Here is an 11,846-nt window from a genome sequence, read left to right as displayed (position 1 = left end):
CTTTTAAACAATTAAATGTAGAATCTGTAATGCCGTCAAATAGTGACCTCAAGGCAAAAGAGCCCCACATCGGCATTGCATTTTCTTTCAATCTTTTGTTTTGGTCTGATGTGTGGGTTGGAGATGAGTGGGGATAATTGCAATAGCATACTAAGCATGGCTTTTTTGCTTAGAGGTCATTGTTTCATGGCATTACGGATACTACCTTTCACCGCACACAAGAAGGCTGACTCTTTTTTATTTCATGATCTTCAAGTTGAACTTTTAAACAATGTTTAGGCTATTTCACTCCATCCAACTCTCAACCAGCAATCAGCCAGCATCAAACTGAAGCAACAGTTCAATAATTGATAATTTTGGGAACTGTCCAAATTAAATGTTGCTAAATATTTTATGAATCGATCATTCATTATCCTTATGTTACCTGCTTTCTATGTAAAATAATGCAAGTAGTACTGGGTGTTGGTGACCATACTACAGTACATGCTCACAACTGTGTTCAACATACTCTGCATCAATCTTACCAATTGCACAATAAAGGTATTGTAGAAATCTAAACGACTAACACTGCTTTCTCTCCTTATTTTGGGTTAGAGATAGAGACTATTTCTTAAAACAAATTTATATAATCAAAGTAAGAAACAACAATAAAATGATATAACCAGTTTGGTGTGAAATTGGGTCTTATAGACTCAGGAAAGAAACCTCAAATTCTGTAGGGAAATATTTCCTAATCATGAAATTTTTTCAAAACATTGATTTGCTCTGGCAGGTTTCCTAAAAGCATCATCTAGGTACAACTGATCGTTAACTCTTTGCTGCACAACAGGGGCATTCCCAGAGTTTTAACTTTAGGGAGACTCTGCTTCCTCTAGGGGGGTCCCAGGGCATGCCCCCAAGGAGATAATTTTTCTTCCCTAAGGAATTGTTTAAGCAACACTGTCAATACTATTGTCTATTCATATGCAATAAACATGTTTTGAATCTTGCCTTTTTAAATTATTAACATTTTGATTATATAGAGGCTTGGGACGTTATATATATGCCTAATGATAGCCATTTCCATGCTCAATTATGTATCATAGGTTGTTTCAACTATTTCTGTGTTGATACCAACATTGAACCATTTTTTGACAACTTGATAATTGATAAACATGGTCAAAAATACCTCCAAAATATCCCATTAAGACACCAATACCTTGAAGAACATTTTGGTATCAAAAACCTTTGACATCTGGAGATTTTTCGGCAATTGGATGGCGAGCACTTTTGTTCTGGGAAACCCCCTCTTTATTTTCAATATACCTAGACATCTAGTTTGTGGTTGTAAAATTCCATGAGGCTGTCATTTTATACAGTGAGGTCAAGTTTAAAAAAGATGGTCTCACTACATTGAAATGGCTACTATGGGGAGGGTACCAACATCACACGTGAATACAGTTTGAGCTAGATCCAGATAGATCAGATCCATGAGTCTCAGCTTTCCAGTAATACCAGATTTATGCAATTCCAAGACGTATTGACAAACCAATAAAAAATCGCGAATTAACCGGTGGCTACAACAACAGCCCCACCGTTCATTGTAAACAATGATGCATGTAGTTACTGTGTGTTGTTGTAGCCACCGGTTAATTCGCGATTTTTTATTGGTTTGTCAATACGTCTTGGAATTGCATAAATCTGGTATTACTGGAAAGCTGAGACTCATGGATCTGATCTATCTGGATCTAGCTCAAACTGTATTCACGTGTAATTACATAATCCAACATATGTGTAAAGAAACAACATATTCCAGTTAACGGTATATTTTTTTAATGATTCGTTACGGCGTAATCAATATTTCCATTTGTATAAATTGCGTTAAGCGGCTGAGGAGGCTGAGGAGCTTGTCGCGGCTCATGCGCGCGCTCGGCCAATCGGAGCAACGCGGAAGGGCATGTTGGCTGCCGAAAGTATTCACGCGGACAGCTCAGTAAAAATCTTTAAATATGCAGACGACACCACCATCCTCGGCCTGATCACAAATAACGACGAGACCTCATACCGGCGAGAGGTGGACAGAGCAGCGAGATGGTGCTCCATCAACAACCTCCTGCTCAACACCTCCAAAACTACAGAAATAGCCATCGACTTCAGATCTGCCAACAAAACACACAAACTCCCACTATCAATCACTGACCAATCCATAACTCTGATGGACTCACTCAAATTCCTAGGCACCCACATCAACAATAACCTAAAATGGGACACCAACATCACCTACATTACAAAAAAGGCCCAGCAGCGCCTGTACTTCCTCAGGCAACTGAGGAAGTACAGGGTCAAACGCCACCTGCTGGTCCAATTCTACACCGCCATCATACAAAGCATACTCACCTCTTCAATAACAGTCTGGTACGGTTCCACACAAAAACTATCCATACAAAAACTTCAGCGCATCATCAACAAGGCCTCCAAAATCACAGGATGTGACCTTCCCTCCCTGGACTCCATCTTCACCTCCCGCACAACCACCCGCGCCAGAAAAATAGCTAAGGGCCCCTCACACCCCCTGTTTCAGCCCCTGCCCTCAGGTAGGCGCTTTAAGTCCATCCTTTCCAAAACCACCCGCTTCAAAGACAGCTTCTTCCCCACCGCCATTCGGACCCTGAACTCCCTTGGCCCCCCCTCTACCCCTTCCGCCCCCACACTAACCAAGCTCCTGACCGATGGACTAGATTCTTCTGTGTGTTTATGTGTTTATGTTGTGCTATGTTGTGCTGTGCTGTATTTATGTATTTATTGTGTCATGTTGTACTGTATTATGTATCCACCCTGGCCTGTACCGAACAAGAATACCACCAACCTGGTTGCGTGGCAATAAAGGAAACTTGAACTTGTACATAAGTGAAGTTATACAGTTCATAATGTCATATCTGTCGAACCGTCCGACTACATGCCAGCTGGACCAGCTACCCTCCCCACTCCTCCAGACCATAGCACCGGACATCCTCCCATTCCTAACTGCAACCATCAACTCCTCACTCAACTTGGGGGTGGTCCCCACCTCCCTAAAACAAGCCAGAGTCACGCCCCTCATAAAAAAACCAACCCTGAACCCCACCGTCATAGCCAACTATCGTCCTGTCTCTCTTCTCTCCTTTCTTTCTAAAACACTTGAACGTGCTGTATCCAACCAACTTACTGCTTATCTCTTACAGAATGACCTCCTAGACCCCAATCAGTCTGGCTTCCGGACTGGCCACTCCACAGAAACGGCCCTCATTGCGGTCACAGAGGCACTTCACTTAGCAAAAGCGAAAGGCCTCTCCTCTGTCCTGATTCTCCTAGATCTATCTGCAGCCTTCGACACAGTCAACCATCAGATCCTCCTCGCAGCCCTCGCAGGAATGGGAGTGGCTGGATCTGCGCTGACATGGCTGACATCATACCTCAACGACCGCTCCTACCAAGTGTCATGGAGAGGGACTCTGTCGGCCACCCGCCCCCTCCGGACGGGTGTCCCCCAGGGCTCGGTCCTAGGACCCCTTCTCTTCTCCCTCTACACTAAATCACTGGGTAACATTATCACGTCTCATGGCTTCTCATATCATTGTTATGCCGATGATACTCAACTCTTCCTCTCCTTCCCTCCCTCCCTCAGATATCCACGTCTCTGAGCGGATCTCGGCCTGTCTGTCCGACATCTCCGCCTGGATGACGACCAACCACCTCAAACTGAACCTAAGCAAAACAGAATTGCTCCACCTGCCGGCCAAATCCTCCCCCCTGACCGACCTCTCCATCACAGTCGAGAATGCAGCTGTGACCGCGTCCCCGACCGCCAAGAACCTTGGTGTTGTCCTCGACGACCAGTTGAACTTCTCTGCTCACATCGCAGCGACAACCAGAACCTGCAGATTCCTCCTGAGCAACGTCAGAAGGATACGCCCCTTCCTGACAAAAGAAGCCACCCAACTCCTCGTCCAATCAACAGTCATCTCCCGCCTCGACTACTGCAACGCACTGCTAGCTGGCCTCCCGGCCACTGCCACCAAGCCTCTTCAACTCATTCAAAATGCAGCGGCCCGCCTGATCTCAAACCTACCGAAGTCGGCCCATGTCACCCCACTTCTTAGGGACCTGCACTGGCTCCCCATTGCTGCACGTATCCGCTTCAAGGCCCTCGACCTAGCATACCGTGCGGCAAAGGGAACCGCTCCCGCCTACCTCCGGTCAATGGTCTCTAACTACACACCCTCAAGACCCCTACGCTCTGCATCTTCTGGCCGCCTCAGACCTACTCCTATCCAAGCTCCCGGAGGGTCATCAAAGAGAAGCCGCCTATTCTCAGTCCTTGCCCCACAATGGTGGAATGAACTACCCATCCCAGTTAGGACAGCCGAATCCCGTCCAATCTTTCGCCGTCGACTAAAGACTCACTTCTTCAACCATTATCTGAAATGATTTAAAAAAAAAATCTAACCCTGACTAAACCTTACTGTCATGCACTTGTCCTAATAAACTAACCTACACTGTAACACGCAACACTTTGATGAACATTGTTACTCAGCTGATAGAGTTGTACCCTTCTTGCTGTCTTGTCGTACAGAACTTGTAAGTCGCTTTGCATAAAAGCGTCAGCTAAATCAGTGGTTCCCAAAGTCGGGGTCGCGACCCAAAGGTGGGCCGCGAGCAGCCACGGGTGGGCCGCGAGATGATTTAAAAAAAATAAAATAAAAATAAAGAAAAATAAAAAGAAATATTTTTTTTATTTTTTTGTTTTTATTTTTTATTTTTTTTTGTCAGGCCACTGAACTTAGAAGCAGGCCAGGACAGTGTTTCTAGTTGTATTCTAAAATGTGACTATATGGTTTTATATTAACTTAATAAATAAACAAAAACGAAAAATCTACTTATTTCAACGAACATTTCAAACTAAATAACAGATTATGCACATAAAACGCTGAAAACAACCGAAGCAACAATAGTATTTTAATGAGGCTATTATTATTATCATTATTATTTTGCAACAAGTTAGCCCTCTCATAAATAGCACATATAAATGAATAACTAACTTGAACTAACTTAATAGGATTGAAGTGATATTTGGCTTAAAAAATCGGTCGCCTGGCAAAAAAAAAAAAAAAAAAAGCCTGACGATGTGCATTGGGCCGCGGCTCTCTGACGCCTTATTTTCTGGGCCCTGGCCTGAAAAGTTTGGGAACCCCTGAGCTAAATGACTAAATGTAAATCTGTGCCAAAATTACAACTGTGATGAAGCAGTTTATAATTTGCTTGATGAAGATATAAAATATGTTATAATACTGTTGTAAGATAATTGAATAGCTAAAACATTATCATAACACATTAGGAGTGCAACTATTCATGCCAGTAATGTTGTAACTTGAATAAGATGATTCCTTTGGCAAAGATTCGATGCATCATAAAATCTTACATTTTGACATTATGGTTTGATTAAATTTGGGCAATACAAATGTGATGGGACTGATTTAGAAGGCACTAATGTATTCACTTCCTGCAATATTCCAGCAAAATTTGACAGAAAATCAGTTGGGAAGCCATTTCTTTCAGTTGAGTTGAGGATTTGAGGTGTAAGATCCTCCCAGAAGCTAAACAGAAACTAGATGGGAATTTTTTCTTCTTAATTTATGCTGATCGGTGCGCTGTGGTTATTCCTTAAAATACCCAGATTGAGGAAGAAAGAGAAGTGTCTGTGTATGTTTGAGTGTTGAAAACAGAGTGAGGGAGATGGAGAAGTTAAGATTGCATGCCATGTGGTCTGGGGCCTCTGCGTGCTCAGCTGTTAAAACCACCCCCTACCACCAACTCAAATATAAATCAAGCTCAACTGCCCATATTCCAAACCAAGACCTTTCAAATCATTAGTCCTGCCAACCTCCGCTGGAGTTCATTGTGGTAAGTTCACCTGTAATTTTCTAATAGTTTGTCTATAGAGTGCCATGTTAGAAACTGGCCCCTGTAAATGTCTAAATCCCCCCCCCACTCCACTCAACCCCCTCTAAAGTACAGTTTCTTCCCCTTCGGATTTACTATTTTTTATGATGTTCTCTCTTTCTTACACAGTACCGTAAATGTCATAAATGTCTTGATGAATTGAAAATGGAGGACCCTTATGTAAACAAGACGAAAGTCTTTTTCTGGTCTTCATCCTCTTAGCAGTTGTTTGTATTGAGCTGTACTGTATTGTACCCATTCTGCAATCTGTTAATAAAGTTTTCAATCAATCAATCAATGTGATCAGAGCTAGTAGTGCACCACTGTTCAATTGCATTTGCTTCCATATCCTTACATTTCAATCAGTCAGAAATAACAATGTTTTGAAATTAACTGTATTACTATGTATTATACCACACTGTTCGGCACAGTTTAGGTTCAGTTTCCCAAAAGCGTTTTAGCACTGAAGATGTAGGCTACTTAGATTTTAATTTCTGTCATGAGGACAGTGTGTAGACTCACTCAACCATTAAATGACAGAATTGTGCGGTTGAGTCTACATGGTCCTCGTTTTTCAAATGATCAAAAACTCTTTGTGCATCTTTAAGATTATAATATAAATATATATTATTATATACAAATATTTACCAGTTACCCGAAAATAGCCAGATCACATTTTTGTCTGTAGTGTCTGTAATTCAATGACTCTGCATTAAGGTAACTAACAAATTGCTGTTGCAATATAGGAAGACACAACAGTGGCTTAACTCCTTTAACTACTCACTGTCCTATCTATCCACACTACCAAAGCATCCACATTACCACTTTACTATGACACTGATTTGAATGACTACTTACAGCTGTTTAATTTCTGCCATTCCACTGACAATAGGTGCTGTAAATCATGGTGAAAGACAAAATGTCAGTCGCTGCTGTGCTCTGCTCTCTCTGTGTTTGGACATGGATTGTGGATGCAATGACTGTAAGACACCATATAATGCATATTACACAACAGAAAAGCTCATGACATGAGACAATTGTTCTATCCAACCTATAAAGAAATATTGAGAATGAATGAGGATACTCTTATCATCAAGTTATTTTGTTTACATTTAGAATTCACTGACTTGAAACATGCAATGTGTAATTTATATAGCAGTGTTTTGCATGTAGATTATATGGATTAAAGCATGTAAAGACAGTTACCTGGAACTCGAAGACATCAATAACACAGCAAATAAAAACGGACTACACATCTTTCACCTTAATGTAAACAGCATTAAGCATAAGCTGGACGAATTAAGAAACCTGTTTATGAGCGGTAAGGTAGACATAATATGCTTTACTGAAACTAAACTTGATCCATCTGTAACAGACCCTGAAATAGAAATAGAGAACTATACTATAGTCCGTAATGACAGAAACCAGTATGGAGGTGGTGTTTGTATGTACATACATAAGGACACCAAATTCATTACCCGTACTGACCTTCATCATGAGACAATTGAAACCGTATGGGTGGAAATTTTATTTGAAAGGGCAAAATCTGTTCTAGTCGGCACAATATACAGACCGCCAGATCAAACTGGCTTTTATGATACTCTGGATGTGTGCTTAGCTGGAGCTGATGATGCGGAAAAAATTCTTATTGGGGATTGGAACACGGATATGCAACAAAAAAATTCACCCGTCTTCAAATCCTTCAATAGGTTTTGTGATCTGCACGGCCTCAGCCAACTAATCACCCAACCCACAAGGATATGTGAATCAACTCAGACTACCATTGACCTCATACTGACCTCTGACAAGTCCAAGATCTCCAGTAAAGGGGTTATAGCATGCGGGTTAAGTGATCATTACATGATATTCTGTACCCGCAAAAAGCTAAAACTAAAGGCTGGCTGTCACAAAACAGTCACATCTAGAGACCTCAAAACCTACTCTAGCGAGGCCTTTAACCTTGAACTGGAGAGTCTGGACTGGTCAGATGAACTCAATGGTACACTGGTTGAAGAAACTTGGCTTGGCTTCAAAACCAAATTTTCATCAATACTAAACAAAATGGCCCCCCTAAGAACCACCAGGGTAAAAAATCGCGCTGAGCCATGGATGCACACTGAAATACTGACCGCTATGAAAGCCAGAGACAAAAAATGCTCTGAGTTTCGTAAAAGTCAGTCAAAGCTTACCAAAAGCACGAGCAGTGAACTCCAAGACCACGTGACTGAACTCAAACTAGAAAGAAACAGACTAAGAAATGACGTAAACTCCATGATCAAAACTGCTAAAAAAAATGTCATCAATGACAAAACCGAGGAAAACAAAAATAAACCACGTGAACTTTGGAAATTACTCAACAATCAACTAGGCTGCAGTAAAAAACTCAAAACCAGGTTCTCAAACATAAACATAAAGACGGACAACACGCTCATCACAGACAAGCTGGATGTAGCCAATTACTTAAACACTTTCTTCACAAACATAGCCACAACACTGGTAAACAAACTACCCTCCCACTCAGGGCAGTATGGGGTAGAACACATAGTAGCATACTACATGAACCTAGGCGTCCACAAAGACGACTTCAAACTGGAAATAGTAACTACAGATGAGGTACTCAAAAAACTGAGCGCCCTCCAACCAAACAAGGCCACTGGCCATGACAACATCCCCTCCAAATTCCTCAGAGACTCAGCAGCAGCCATCACCCCAGTCATCACACACATAATAAACCTCTCCATAAAACAGGGACACGTCCCCAAGGACTTCAAAATTGCGAGAGTAACACCCCTGCACAAAAAGGGCAGCAAATTAGACCCGGGTAACTACCGCCCTGTTTCTATCCTTACATCCATCTCGAAAGTCATGGAAAAAATAGTATACGAACAGATCGAAAAGTACCTCGCGGAAAAAAATCTAATCTACGAATTCCAATCTGGCTTCAGAACATCCCACTCCACTGACACATGCCTTCTCTACTTGAACGACCACATCAAACAAGAGGTGGACGCGGGCAAATACTGCGGCATGGTCATGCTGGACCTACAAAAGGCCTTCGACACTGTCAATCACACCATTCTGATTGACAAGCTAAAAGCAATTGGTTTTGATAGTTTATCAGTGAGCTGGATACAATCCTACCTGGAGGGGAGGGAACAGATGGTGGAAGTAAACGGTACCCTATCCCCCCCCCTCACAGTGAGCTGTGGTGTTCCACAAGGAAGCATACTAGGACCGCTACTATTCCTAATTTATGCAAATGACATGTCGTCAGCTTGTGACTGCAACTTGTTCCTGTTTGCGGACGACTCAGCCCTGCTGGTCTCTGACAAGAACAAGTTACAGGTTGAAAAAGCCCTCAGCTCGGAACTAGGCAAAATCTGCATATGGCTCGCCGACAACAAACTATCATTACACATGGGCAAAACAGAGTCCATTCTCTTCGGTTCAAATAACAAACTCAGCAAGACCGACGGCTTCTCGGTTACAGTGGGTGACAATATTATCACAAGGAAAGATGAAATTACCTACCTGGGTTCCATCCTAGAGGCTAATCTTTCCTGTGACAAAATGGCATCCAATGTAATAAAAAAAGTCAACCAACGAACGCGATTCTTGTACCGGATCTCCTCTCTGGTAAACAAGAATACCCTGAAGACTCTAGCAGGAGCACTCATTCAAGGGTACTACGACTATGCTTGCACCTCATGGTACCAAAGCACCTCAAAGGCACTAAAAAACAAATTACAAACATCTCAAAACAAGCTAGTCAGACTACTACTTGACCTGACTCCTAGAACCCACCTCACCCCTGCCCACTTTGACAACCTAGGATGGCTTAGAGTAGACGACAGAGTACAGCAACTTGCAATGGGCCTGGTCTACAAGATACACTACGCGACCAAGGTACCCATGTACATGTCAAAATACTTCCCAAAGGTCAGTGAATACCACGATCACAACACCAGAGGGAGCTCCACAAATCATGTAAAACCCAGATTCGGCTCAAACAAGGGACTAAACACGTTTCGCAATTATGCCACATCAATGTGGAACGCCCTACCTAAAGCTGTAAAGGAATGTGAATCACTACCCACCTTCAAAAACACTCTCAAAAAACACCTACGTGAGACTGCAATTCGAAACTGGCCCCTACAAATGTCCTAACCTAGTTGTACAGTAAATGACCAAGTAAGGCTTTGTCAATATTCCAATGTACAGTGTAAAATGTGTGTGTGTCCCCTTCCCAACCCCCCCCCCCCCCCCCCCCCCCCCCACCTCCAATGTACAGCCCTCACCCAACCCACCCAACCCCACCCCACCCAACCAACCTCCTCCAATGTACAGTTTCTATGCCAAATGTATATACACTCCTTTTCTGGACACTTTTGTATCACAAACAGTACTGTATTTGCAAATCTGATATGTCATAAATGTATAGATGTAGCAGTACTGTCTATCTGTATGTCATGTATGTCATATATGTTATGATGAATTGAAAATGGGGGACCCTGATGTAAACAAGACGAAAGTCTTTCTCTGGTCTGCATCCCCTTAACAATTGTATGTATTGAGCTGTACTGTACTGTACCCATTCTGCAATCTGTTAATAAACTTTTCAATCAATCAATCAATTTTGTATATATCTGAAAAAGAACACGCCTATGTATCTGCCAACTATGTTACTACTTCATAATTATTCTATGTTGTGAAGCATTTTCAAATGTTTTTGGCAGGTTCCTATCCTGAAAGCTACACATGCCTCCTCTCTGGACTCTGAAGTCTCCACACTGGCCCATATGAAGACTACTATCCTGAATGCTACACATGCCTCCTCTCTGGACTCTGAAGTCTATACGCTGGCCCCTATTAAGTCTACTATCCTGAATGCTACACATGCCTCCTCTCTGGACTCTGAAGTCTCCACACTGGCCCATATGAAGACTATATCACAGTAAATTTCGCAGAGTAGATTTTACTCAAACTGAGTCCATTTGAGCCCAAGTGAGTACAATGTTACTCAGTTTGAGTAAAATGTACTCAGTTTGAGTAAAATTTACTCAGCGAAATGTACTGTATACTATCCTGAATGCTACACATGCCTCCTCTCTGGACTCTGAAGTCTATACGCTGGCCCCTATGAAGTCTACTATCCTGAATGCTACAGAGGCCCCTTCTCTGGACACTGACATCCTTGTCAAAGCCCCTAATGCCCCGCAAGACAGAAGGCCTGCATTCCAAATACACGGAACTATGTGTCGACAAAAACATTAAAATCAAGGATGCCCATGATCCACTCACCAAGGATCATTTTAGAGCTATCTGCACGTACACGGCCAGCGACTTCAACCGTGCTGAGCCAGAGGAACTGCTACACCGCACACCGGAGGACCAAGCTGCACTTCAGTGGAGAGGTTGGTCAGACAATGCGCTTTGGCTCGTTCGCTTCCAGCTCGTTCAACAAAGACCTGGCACAGTTTGGGAGGAAGACCTGCTTCAAGATTCACACATGTTACGGTGCCTACCTCAAATCATACTCGGAGTTTGAATCAGATGAGGATGAGGTGCTATGAGATATTCAACATTGTGGCTGTTGACAGGTCAGGGGACAACGATCTAGACTGTGATGTGTTGTACAACCTGGAGAGCGCTGGGGTTCACAGTGCTCTGAACTGCCAGGCTTTACGGATTTAGTCCAAGTGCTCTTAGCTAAATTAATGTTTGTTTAACTAAGTAGGTGATTTTGTATTGGCTGCAGGTCCAGTCAACTGTTGTAGGTATTTGTTTATAGATGGATGAAAGTATGTGTGTGTATGCACGTGCATGTATATTTGAAAAAAAATATATATTTTAGTTTATTTATTTGATATCTGATTCTGTGGGGAAAG

The sequence above is a fragment of the Notolepis coatsorum genome, assembly GCF_963971535.1.
Source record: "Notolepis coatsorum genome assembly, chromosome: 7".
NCBI lineage: Eukaryota > Metazoa > Chordata > Actinopteri > Aulopiformes > Paralepididae > Notolepis > Notolepis coatsorum.
The sequence above is the reverse complement of the archived record's forward strand: the minus strand, read 5'-3'. Positions refer to the sequence as shown.